Source organism: Barbus barbus, assembly GCF_936440315.1.
Source record: "Barbus barbus genome assembly, chromosome: 3".
Taxonomy (NCBI): domain Eukaryota; kingdom Metazoa; phylum Chordata; class Actinopteri; order Cypriniformes; family Cyprinidae; genus Barbus; species Barbus barbus.
In genome coordinates this window covers 910,733-924,611 of record NC_136731.1, presented here as the reverse complement: position 1 = coordinate 924,611, position 13,879 = coordinate 910,733, and positions in this window count along the sequence as shown.

The window sequence follows — 13,879 nt, the reverse complement described above, 5'->3', positions numbered from 1 at the left end:
TAAAACGCCGGTAGAAATTGGCAAACCCCAGAAACCTCTGTAGGGCCTTACGGGAATCTGGAGTTGGCCAATCCACCACAGCCATAACCTTGTCAGGATCCATGCGCATTCCCTCAGCCGACACAATGTACCCTAGAAAAGGAACAGACTGTGCATGAAAATCGCATTTCTCCGCCTTGACAAAAAGCCCATTCTCTAGCAGCCTCTGAAGCACTCGTCGAACATGCTGCACATGCTCCTGGAGAGATAATGAAAAAATCAATATGTCATCCAGGTAGACATATATGAATCGATCGACCATATCTCGCAGCACGTCGTTGACGAGTGCCTGGAAGACCCCTGGGGAGTTGGACAAACCGAAGGGCATGACCAAGTATTCAAAGTGCCCCCTGGGGGTGTTAAAAGCAGTCTTCCATTCATCTCCCCTCCTAATGCGGACCAAATGATAAGCGTTTCTTAAGTCCAATTTAGTGAAGACTGACGCTCCCTGCAACCTCTCGAAAGCTGAAGATATCAATGGCAAAGGATAAGTATTCTTTACCGTGATATTATTCAGCCCTCGGTAGTCAATACAAGGTCGCAGAGATCCGTCCTTCTTCCCCACAAAAAAGAACCCCGCCCCCGCTGGAGAAGAGGAGGGTCGAATGAACCCCGCTGCTAGAGAATCAGAAATATATTTCTCCATGGCCTCCCTTTCTGGGACTGAAAGTGAATATAACTTGCCCTTGGGCGGAGACGTACCTGGCAGTAACTCTATTGCACAGTCATAGGGACGATGAGGAGGGAGAGAAGCAGCACGAGACTTACTGAACACCTCCTTCAGGTCTAGATACTCCGTGGGCACGTTAGACAAATCCACTGCGTTCTCCTGAAACACAGAAACAGAGACAGACGGACAAGCAGACACAAGACAAGACTCATGACATTTATTGCTCCATTCTGATATGGTCTTAAGCTGCCAGTCAATCCGGGGGTTGTGTTCAATGAGCCAGGGGTGTCCTAAGACAATGGGTGCCAGGGGGGAGTCCAGAATGTAAAATGAAATGGTTTCGGTGTGGTTGCCAGATACAATGAGTGTGATGGGTTCAGTGATGAATGAGATGGTGGGCAAAGTTTGACCATTGAGGGCATGGACAGCGATGGTGTGAGTGAGGGGCTGAAGTGTGACTTGAGTCCGGCGTGCAAAGGAATGGTCCATAAAATTACCTTCGGCCCCTGAGTCCAGTAGTGCAGAGCAGTCGTGAGTGCAGTCTGACCATCTAAGTCTCACCGGGAGGAGTGTGGAGGTCGATCTGGGTGAGGTCTTATCAGCGGAGATCCCACCCGACAGTAGCCTCAAACTTACTGCCGGGCTGGCCCTTTTACCGGGCAGCTGTAGGCGAAGTGCCCCGCCGCCCCACAGTACAGACACAGGCCCTGGGATCTCCGCCTCTCCTTCTCCTCCCGAGACAGCCGAGCTCGCCCGACCTGCATGGGCTCGGGATCGTAGACGGGGCTGACCGCGTCCCCGCCGCTGGCTCGAGCTGTAGGTGTCTCCGCAGGGGGAAGCCGAACGGGTAACCTCCGCCGTTCGGCTCGGGAGAGTCGAGCGTCTACCCGCAGTGCCAGGTCGATGAGTCCGTTGAGGGTAGCGGGTAGATCCAGGGCGTAGATCTCGTTCTGGACGCGATCAGCCAGCCCATGCAGGAACATGTCCCACTGCGCCTCCTCGTTCCACTGACACTCTGCCGCCAAGGTCCGGAACTCAATGGAAAAGTCGGAGACGGATCTCTCCCCCTGTCTGAGATCCGCCAGGACCCGCGCGGCCTCTCTCCCGGCGACCGCGCGGTCAAACACCCTCTTCATCTCGGCGGAGAGTGTTTGGAACGAGGCGCAGCATGGATCCTGGTTCTCCCACACTGCTGTTCCCCATAATGCTGCCTTCCCAGTCAACAGGGTGAGCACGAATGCCACCTTGCTCTCCTCGGTGGCAAAGGTCCTCGGCTGTAATGAAAAGTGCATGGAACAACGAGTGAGGAAAGCTCGGCAAAAGTTCGGCTCACCACTGTAGAGCTCCGGAGTTGGTAATCGGGGCTCTGACTGGTAGGCGGCGCTGGATGGTGCGAGGGGAGTGGGCGGTGTGGGCGGCGCAGCGGGAACCTGTAGCTGTTGAACTCGTTGGGTGAGCTCGGACACCTGCACCACAAGAGCACGAATGGCCTGTCCTGACTCACTCATGCTCTTCTCCTGAGCGTCCATCCGAGAGACGCTGGCCCGAATGAACTCCTCCAACATGGAAGGGTTGGAACTTGCTGTTTCCATGTTGGTCAGATCGTTCTGTTATGAAACAAAAGGATGATGGAAACAAAGATGCAAGTAACCAGTTTATTGACAGACGGTGAAATGGCAGAAATGAACAGAAAGGATGAATGAAGTCTCTCGGATGGGTAGGTGGTGCAGGGACTTTGATGGTCAGCGTGGTGATGAATGGTGAAGAGTGATCCAACGTAGAACATCCAAAGACACGATAATCAAGACAAGACAAACCAGAGTTTCCACGGACGAACACACGATGAAACAATCCACTGACATCAAACAACGATCTGACAAACAGGAGAGATTGCAGTGAGTTTAAGTAGCCAAGAGAAGATGAGCAGCAGCTGGAGAGGGTAATGAGAACAGGTGACGGGGATACAAAATAATGAGGGCTAAACCAAATCAGACAGATCGATGGGGGGAGACAATGGGAGAAACCAAATCAGAACAATGACAAATACCAGAAACACCAGGAGACATGTAACACACAGACCTACACAAGTACACGTGACATGAAGAACATAATGGATTCATAAACCGTGACAATAAGAAACAGAAAATATTACTTAATTGTTTACCTGGGTCTTTAGTCTATGATTAGCGCACCACCTCTTATCTGACAAGTGTTCGGGTTTGAGTCGTTCGTTCATCACGTGACAGCCCCGTACGCTTAACCAATGCAGCCTGTGTTGGTATTGATCCCTGCACGTATTGGGGACTTGACCGATTTTTTCCAGGATATTTCCTCAGAAAATGATACTTAACCACAGTGTCCACAATGGCTCAGATGAGGGGAGTCTATGGAGACCCCTACGTTCGTTAGTGCATCCCAACACAACACTTGAAAAGCCTCTTTGGCGCTGACAGTGTATATCTCCAGCAGCTACAGTAATCAGTAACGTTAATGATGGAGGCGGACTGCAGCTTCTCTCTCAGGGCTGTATCTGTGCTTATAGGGCAGCATCACTAATATACGGGACTTTTTCCCCTCTGTGATGTGAACAGAGGGAGAATCTGAAACCGCTCGTCCTGAGAGGCTGTTTATGATTTTATTAGATTATAAATAAATGAGTGGGTGGATTTTTACTATTATAGCCTGGATGTTTCCACACACTGCAGCCACACTGTTTAACAAACACAGTTAAACATCACAGATTGCTGTGCTAATCTCCAATTATTCTCCTGTTCTACTCTGGATATATAATACATAACCAGACAGTTTATAACTCTTGTAGTTATGTGTTCTAAACTTGTCAATTTATTTCAAGCTGTCACCGTTTCAACTAAATGAAAGTAATGAAAAGCATTAATATAAAAATGGTGCTGGTCCCAGGGGTGTGGACTCGGGTCACATGACTCGACACTCGACTCGGGTCCCAAATTTGGTGACTTGCGACTCAACATAATTAAGGAAGACTTGAGACTCGACTTAGACTTTGATAGCAATGACTCAAGACTTGACTTGGACTTGAGGCCTGTGACTCGGTAAGACTTGATCAGATCAGCGTCGTTATCACTCTAGACAGCTGCAGCGTGCTCGCGCTTGACTGGCAATAAGCCAGAGACTGCGTTCAGGGAGCGCTTGATATACAATACATGCTTGTATAAATTAATGGAGTAATAGCATAACTTAGGACAAAAGAACCGAGATAAGAAAAATAAAAAAATAAAAATGACATGATTCGTTTAGTAGCTATCTCCGCTCGTGAAAAGCGCCGCCCTGCCCGTTTGATCGCCGCCCAGCAGACATGCGAGAAACGAGAGGTGCGGCCCGGTCACTGGTGCTCGCCTCATCATCACCGTGACCGCTGCTGTTAAATTATAAACATATTCCTCACTTCTTTTGTTTAGTGAAAAGAACTAAAAAGTTCTTTTAAGAGTTTTAGTGAAAACTCTTTCTTTTTTCTTTAACCTATCTTACTGCTGGGCTACTGTACGTTTGCTAAAACTGTATAAAATGGGTTTGAAATGTGTTTGAATATTCTAACAATTGAGCATCAACCCATGGCATGCATGTTGTAGGCTAACGTTACTAGCTAATTACTGGACACTCAACAGGTGCCATAGCAGCAGAACTAGAGGATGAGTTGGCCAAGACGTGCCGATCTCAGCCCTTTTCACTGATGTGTGACGAATCAAACAACAGAAAAACAGACAAAGAATTTGTCATCCTGACTAGACTCTACGATGAGGCCACTCTGCAGGTCGCTACAAGATTCCTGGAGATGCCTACATGCAATGTAGGAAATGCAGAAAATCTGTATGGAAAGCTGAGTGAAGCATTAAGGTAAGGGGAACTGAACTGCACTGTGTTATTGACATGTTTAGTAGTTTGGATTTAATTACAACCTTACATTTTGTCTGAGACGTTTTGTGGCATTGTTTCCTGTTTCCAATAGAAAAAGAGGCATCCCATGGGATAACCTGATTGCCTTTAACTCTAATAATGCGAGTGTTATGAAAGGCCGACATAACTCGGTCATCAGCAGACTGAAGACCAGCCAGCCCCACATCCAGGACCTTGGCTGCATCTGCCACCTGGTACAGCTGGCCACTGGCTGTGGCATCAGAGCAGCCCAGGTACCGGTGGAAGACATCCTGGTGGGGATATACACCCACTTTGATAAAAGGTAAATGCATACATATAGGCCTGCTATTTATCTTGCCTAATATTGTGTGTGTTACAATGTAACAACATTGCATGTGGCTAACTCATGAACAAGGTAGCCTAGTAGACCTGCTGTTCATATTCTTTACACACACACACTCACTCACTCACAATTCCAACCACTAACAGAGTAATTTTCTATCTCTCAGTGCAAAAAGATGTGAAGTTTACAAAGAGTTTGTAGACTTCACTGATTCAGACCACCTGAAGCTCCTCAGGTACTGCAGCACAAGATGGCTAAGTCTGTTAACCTGCATCCAGAGGGTGCTGAACCAGTGGGATGCACTACAGGTAGGATGGTAACTCCACTCAGCAGATATCTACACAGTTTACTATACCCTGTATCTCTATGTACTGTAGGCCTACTTTAACAGTCATGAGGAAGTAGAGAGGAGTGTTAAAGTGCGTGATCTGGCAAGCCATCTGCGTGATCCAATCATGAAGACCTACTTCCTCTTCCTGAGTGCTGCCCTTAAGCCTTTATCTGAATTTAACATTGCCTTCCAGGTGGGTGTCAATGATATTGAATGAATTAGTGAATAATAATATATAATTAAATGTTTGTGTTTATTGTAGCATTCTTATTTCACTGTTATTTTGTTGTGACCATTGATATTATCTGCAGTCAGAGGGAGTACAAATTCACAGACTTGAAGATGAGATGTGCAGGCTGATAAAGAGGATCCTGGGCTACCTCATACCAGCCAGGGCAATCGTGGGTGTACCTCTCAGGGAGGTGGAGTATGGAGATGGACATCAGTTGGCTGATGAAGATCTCTTTATTGGAGCAGACACAAAGGCATTCATGAGAAGCACTGAGCTCCCTGTGTCAGCCGAGAAGAAAATCTTTCAGTGAGTATATTACCCAGTAGTTATATTATGATATCATATTTGACAGTATGGGCTGTAGTGTGCCTACAAATATTACCACTAATGCATTTTTTCACTCTTATGCTGTTGTAGAACTGTGAGAAGCTTCTATGAGGCAGTGCTTAAGAAGATGTTCTCCTCCTTTCCCCTCGACCATCCACTCCTGAGGGACCTGAAAGTGCTGGACCCGTGCTCCACACACCCGTAACAGTTGGTGGCGATAGTGCCAACCACCAATAATGGTAATAACGCACTTTTTAGCCGCGAAAATCATAACCAAAATGGAGGCAGACGTGAAAGCTACACTGCAACGACTACTGTCTGAAAATAATACGTCAGTTGTGCTCACGGATATTTCTGGGCGGTCTGAAATAACTCCAAAAATTTTACACGTTGAGAAAGATGGCGTGAAAACGCCATACGCCAGCTGCAAGACTTGTAGACAACTGATTAAGTACTTTTCAGACTCAGGCACGAGTGGCCTTCAGCGTCACACATGCAAAGCAGCCCTCTCGAGGCAACCGACAATCTCTTCCTTCTTCCTTCCTTATATAATGTGTGTGTGTGTGTGTGTGTGTGTGTGTGTATGGATGGATGGATGATTTGCATAAAATTCAACATGAAACACACTGTGCATTGTTAAGATGACTTTCAGTTCAATAAAATAAATTACATTTTGGATTTTTATTCAACTAAGCTGGGCATGCTGTGATCTGTGCTGTATTTTTGTTTACTGTAACTGACAGATTCCAGCCCAAAAAAAAAAAACAACAACACGGGAGTGGGAGGGAATGGGAGTCATTCTTCTGGGATTGGGACGGGACGGGATTTCCCCCCAGTTTTTTTATGGGATTGGGATGGGATTTTTTTTGTGGGAGTGGGACGGGAGAGATTTGAAAATTCACTCCCGTGTCACCCTCTAGTGGGAATGCTCGCGGCGGGCGCCGGAAAATTTCCCTTATTTTCAAATCCAAAACTTGACAGGTATGATCATAATACATGCTTATCTTCTGAAAAAAATAAAATTGCACTGGGGAAGTTTCTGAAATTTTGCTTGATTTGAAACGGAATGACTATATGAATTACAATATTAAAAAAAATAAAAATAAACAGTGGAACTAATATCAGACAGACTCATTTTCCGACATCTCTCACTAAAGCTGACCGTCTGCGAATCAAACCAAAACAGTCTGTAGAAAAATACATTTTTATGTCAGAATCAAACGCTCACTAGCGCTGGTCGTGAATCTCTCTGCTAATCTACAGAAAAGATCGCGTTTTCGGTTTAAATCTTTATTTCCTCCTTTTGGTAGCCTATATTTCCGCTTGTAAAGAATCCGTAAATGAAGCTCAACTAAAAGCAGAATCTCTAGAGCTCGATATCATTATAATCCTGAAGATGAACTCATGCAGCACTTTTACATGCGTCACAACTCCATTAATGGTGTTAATGTTTACAGACAGGATATAACGAACGAGAAAAAAGCCTACAATAATACGATCAGAAGCTGATAATAAACTTACCTTAATGTGATGTTTATGACATCTTTTGAGTCTTAGTTTCTTTCAGGTCGAGTTTACTTTCGTTATCAACACAAGGGAGGCGCACCAGAGTGAAGAATGCGCATGCGCAGAAAACCCGGTTGTGGCTAGAAGGGATACAGCTCCGACCAGAAACGAAAAATAATTTTCTATTCTACCTATTAAATTGTGTTTTATTAACGTCTATACCTACCCCAACCCTAAACCTACCCCTTACAATAATGGAAAAAAAGGAACTATTTATTGTTGTTGTACAGTGTGACAAACATTATGCTGTATTGATCGGCGATTGCCCAGAGCGCCATACGTATCTCTTCCCAGCAAACTTGGTTCGACGGCATGGTCAGGGATAGTTTACCAAGAACTGTTTCAAACACTTTAAGATGTGGCACAACCTGAGAAAACTGGTTATTAAAACCTTTCATAAACATAATAATCCCAGAAGGAATGGGGAAATTCTCTGCTGTAACTAGGATTTTATAGTGTGACAAATATTCCTCAGATTTAAAAGGTTTTCCTTTATCATTAAATAACTGACCAACCAATTATCAAATTTATTTATTTTTGTACAGTAAATCTCTGTTGTGTCAAATGATATAACTGTGGGATATCAAGTACAACTTACTTGCCAGTATCAAGTAAAATGTACTTAACTCTAAATGTAACATTTGTGAAGACATTAAGTAAATGTTACTTAATTATATTTAACTTAGCAGGTTGTATTTATTAAAAGTAATTAAGTAAATTGAATTTTAAAAGGAACGTCACTGTTGTGCAAATATCAAGTAAATTTTATAAATCTGTAATATTTACTGTTATGAAGTAATTAAGTAGATTTTATCATGTCTGTCTATTTCACATTTTGAATTACTTAGTTTAATGAATTTATATTACTCACTATTATTATGTAAATGTTGCTTTTTTTAAATGTTACCAAATAAATGTAATAATTTTCTCTGCATCAAATACTTTTATCACAATTAAATACAATAAAGTTGAACAGTTTATTATGTCAAACATTCCATAATATCCTGGAAACATTTCCCTGCCTTCCAAAAGGATGGACACATCGACTGGATCCTCTCGACCAGTATCTTAAGGATATGTTCGGCGGCATCACTGCGAGTGTCCTCCTGCATACAGTTTATAAAAAAGAAAGAACACAATTCTATTGAGACACAAATACAAAAGAGATTCATTATCAGTGCAGAACGAGCATGCTTGCTAAAAATGACTAAACATAACTCACATTATGTTAAATTCAGTATAATGTGCTTTACAGTGAGTCAACGTTAATAAGAAAATGAGTAGAACATTGCACAAGACAGCTGCAATCACAGATTGTACCCATAAAATGAATGTTGTTCGAAACCATACATTGTGTGCCTCTGCACTTTTACAGTGCCAGGAAACCCTATGACTTTGTAATATCCAGACTACGTTTAAGTTGTGACTGCACATAATTTGGACCATTGCTGAGTGGAAAATCTTCATGTTTGTGTCTTTCACTTGCACTTAAAAATGATTTTTATGACACAAAAAGAAAATCATGCTTTACCGGACAATCTTCAAATAGCTCTTCTTCTTTCTCGCCGAGGTACAGGATAAGGCTGCGGATGACCATTTTATATATATATATATATATATATATATATATATATATATATATATATATATATATATATATATATATATCCCAATCCAATACAGTTTTATGACCTGTCAAAAACACATGCATTTACTTATCTATTTGTGGATTTTACATATTTTTTTAAAGATTACCTGCTGTGTAAGTGTGAGTGTGTGTGAGAGAGAAGAAAGAGCGAGAGAGACTCTCTCATTGCATGACTATTTTAAATAAGCCTACCCGGCTCAGTCTGTCCATAAACGGCCTCAGCTTGGTCCCGATGACACCTCCCTTGGCCGTCATCAGGGCAATAAGTTTTGTTGTGTAGTGGTCAAGTTTATACATAAAGCTCTGCTCCAGTGAAACTGTAGTTATTCTCCTGAATTCCTCCTTGATCTGATTTTACAAAAAAAAATACAAAATTAGGAACTAGGCCAAATAGTCTGATGCCGAGTTTAAATCCTGTAGATATTAATAATAATGTATACTTTATTAATCCTGCAAGGGGAAATTCCAATCTTTTCACTCTGTTGTTATTACACACAGGCCTGAATTACACACACAAGCTAAGCCTATACATGCACTAATGGAGAGATTAGATTAGATTAGATTAGATTCAACTTTATTGTCATTTATGCAGAGTACAAGTACAGAGCTAATGAAATGCAGTTAGCATCTAACCAGAAGTGCAAGAATATAGTGTTTTATATACATATAAGTGCAGAGTAAGTGAAGATATGATTTACAGATGTCAGAGTGAGGGAGCTGCCCATGGAAAGGCGCCCTGAGCACCTTGGCAGTGCCCAGGAGGTGAACTGGCACCACTCCAACTACCAGTCCACCACCATATTTTGGTCCGTATGGGGACTTGAACCAGCGACCCTCCGGTTCCCAACCCAACTCCCTACAGACTGAGCTACCCCCAAGCCAACAAATAGGGCTTCCAATTTTAAATTACAGATTTACAGATTCACCTACCTCAGCTTCACAAAACAAAGCAGGCCATCTCTCTCTGAAGTCTTCAGCTGCAGGACTACCACTCACAACTTCGAGCCTTCGATAGGAGAATGTTTTGGCCATTTTTTCTTGAATCACCTTGTTGTTGTTCTTCTTCTTTACCTCGTTAAGAAGCTGCTGTCTCTCTAACTCCAGAGTGTCGCTAGTTTCTCCACTTGAATGTGGAGGAAGGTAGTTCACCTCTGCCCTCTTTGGTCGCTTGCAATTTTTTGCAGGATTTCTCTCACCATGGAGTTTCCTTTTCAAGGAGTTGATATCAAGCTCAGGACAAGGAACTTCACGCCTTCTCATTTTGGAACGGTAATAAGCCATCTTGTATCTAAGACGCTGCTGCCAACCGTACATGCCTGAATATGAGGTTCCAGGCTCTTTTAGGCATGGATGCTTTTTTAGCAGAGCTTCTACAACTGCCAGTATTTGAAGGCCAGAGGGATAGGCAGTGTAGTGGAATATTGCTTCAGCAAGTTTCTCAAGTATGTCAGAGTTCATGCTTGGATTATGAAGGAGTGAGCCATCAGTTTCATAGGCCTTATTTCCTGCTTGAAGGGGCAGTTCAACATTATATGAAAAGGTGGGTATCTCAAAGACAGTTGGCCACGGTTCAGATCGAAACTCTGGGGACCTTGGTAAAATGATGGTGTCGGATGAACTAACCGAGGAACCAAGACCGCTTATCACCTGCCGCCACCTACTGGCAGTTTAGTTTGTTTAAAAGTGTCGTTCTTTCCAACATTTCTTATTTGTATATTCAAAAAAATATGTAAAACAATCTGCACTGACCCTGACAGCAGCACAGAAACAAAGAAATGAGGAGATAATTATTGAGTTTGCAAATGAACATGTCAGCATTGTTTAAGGACTGAGAGGACACTGTGTGATTCTTCAGATGAGCTTCTAATAATCACTTCATCTTCTGGAGGACTTTTACTAAAGATCTGTAACAATTTGCAATAATATTGCATGTGTTATCATGAATTAACTTGTTAATAAAATAATTTCCACTGATAACTCGGCTTTTAGTCAAAGGAACAAACTTGATTTTAAACTGTTCTTTCAGGTAAATACTAATATTCAGCTCTTTTTCATGTAATAAAAGCTTATAATGGCTCTCACAAAGCTCCCTCCACAAATGATATTAAAGACACAGAAAATGAGTTCATGTGTGGTAAGTCTTTTGAAGCTTTCGGTGCAGTTTGTTTGTTTGCTGAAACTCTTTGCTGTAATTCTCAGATATTATGTTTCATGCTCAAACACGTGTCGAGTTCATCTATGAAACATTCAGTCAACTAATTCCCTCTGTCATGTTTGTAGCTCAAATACCTTTTATGTTGCATTTCAGAGCTTTAGTGAATGGGAAGATGATCAGTGAATAATTAGTTTGGCTTGAGAAAACCAACCTACTTATCTGCTATTTAAGCTTCTTATTATTCGTATGAGACTAACATTTCTGAACGCTACTCCTAGAGCTTTCAAGCTAGAACCACCAAACTAAAAAAAATATTTCAAATGATCTCATAACATTATATAATGTAAATTAAATTACTAAATTTGATTGGTAACTTTCCTATAGTGTCTTATTCTAATTACATTTGATGATCAAAATTAAGAATTTAAAATGAAAGATGAAGCATATTTTAAATCTCTATTATAATTCGTCATTATTATTTTAAATCAGAGGGTTTTAAAATCTTTAACCAATGCCAATCATTAAAAAGAGCTTGTCAATAAAACTTTGCATCGCCATTGGATCCTCAAGCTCTCAGCGAAAGCTGGTAACTTCACCCCGCCTCCTTTCAGATTGACGCGGCACGCACAGCCTGGAGGAGACAGAGCTCCGCTTTTTCAAAATGAAAGGGTAAATAAATAATAACTAATGTTTGAATAGTACAGCGTTTTCTTTACTCAGCAGGCTCGTCCAGGGTGGGCCAGGCCCCACATTGCCCGCCCATGGCGCCGGGACTGGAAAAAAACGCAACATGGAAAACTATCGGCATGGATTTTGGCCGATAACCGATAGTTCTGCAAATCAACTACCGGTGCCGATTAATATGCAAAACCAATGAATCGATCGGCCTCTAATCTGTATTAATTTCATCATTTGTTGCAGAGGGTGATCCTCTCAAAATGGCAGCGGCGCCCCAGCTTGCAACGCAGTGTGACGTAGATTCACATTTAATCAAAAAATTTTATCAAAACTAATGGAGATAATGAAAATATCAGAAAATAATAGGAGATAATGAAAATATCTGAAGACTGTCATGAAAATTAATGTTAAAAATAAAAATATGACATATAAACATGTCTATGAAAAGATGAACACATGATTAGATGTTAGATTATGTTTATGTTACAGCAATGTTATTAACTAGTAACTATTAACCCTTAAGGATCTGTTTGATTATTTCATGATGCTATTTTTTAAAGATAACTTATGACAGATTTGTAAATCGTTAGCATATTACTTAATCGTTTGTGAATGTATAGTCATGTTTTGTAAATTATTAGTTTATCATTAGCTAATTACTTGTAAATGAGTTAACAAAACACAAATGATTAGCATATCACTTATTAATCGCTTATGAATGTTTGTAAATGATTAGTTCATCATTAACTAATCACTTATAAATGACTTACAACTGAACATTATTATAAAGTGTTACTGCATTCGTTGGCAATTTAGGCTATATGTGTGTAACCCTGGGTTAATTTCTATTTCTAAAGCATAATACTTTATTAATAATATTATCATTTATTTGCACTTATTTTATTTTTTTCTTGTGACAAAACTGTTTCTATTGTGTAAAATAATGTACGTGTTCAGACATGTTTGTGTCAACAAGTTGTGTTTGATTTAACCTTTAAATGCATGAATGTTTCCCAATCATGATTACATATTATCTTTACTTGACCCTCTAACTCTAGCACTATCTATTCTAATTGTATTTTATCTATGTCTTTTTATTAAAAAATAACAACAATAATAATAATAATTATCTGTACTGCGTTAGGCTAACCAAGACTTGTAATAGCACTTGCACGTTGTTGCTCTTTTGTTGGTTTTGATTGCTTCTTATGTCCTCATTTGTAAGTCGCTTTGGATAAAAGCGTCTGCTAAATGACTAAATAAATAAATAAATAAACATATTCGAGTCTTTAGCGACTCGGACCTATATATCCAGCACGGATGGATCTCTAACTGCTGCAATAAAAATAAAAAACTCTTGATATTTTAAGAACAATATTGTTTTTACTGTTTTTTTTTTTTCTTTCTACTGCAGCAGTTAGAGATCCAGAATAAAAGAGATCCAGAATTATAGAAGAATAAAAATAAAGCACATTTCTTTACCTTTCGAAACTTCAAAGGGTTCAGTTTGGCAGATGATTTTATTTTATGGACGAGAGATTATTGACATATATATATATATATATATATATATATAGTTGAGGGAACGACAGACGCAAACGGTGTGGCGCCAGGCCTCGGAGAGGCTTTTATTAAACAGAAATAATCAAATAAAGTGTCCAAAATATATATATATATATATATATATATAGGATATAATGTTTTAATATTTTGATTGCTTCTGTTGTCCTCATTTGTAAGTTGCTTTGGATAAAAGCATCTGCTAACTGACAATGTAAATGATTATTGCAGTCACAACATTTTTGATTTATCATTTAAATAATAATTAAATACAATTAATATTTTGGTCATTGTTAGGGTTACTTTTTATTTGACGGCAGAATTAGATTATTGTATTTGTAACACATTTCTGTAAGTATTTGTTATAACTGAATTAATAATTAAATGAATAAAAAGGATTATATTTCAGCTGAAGTAACATTTGCTTTATTTCTAT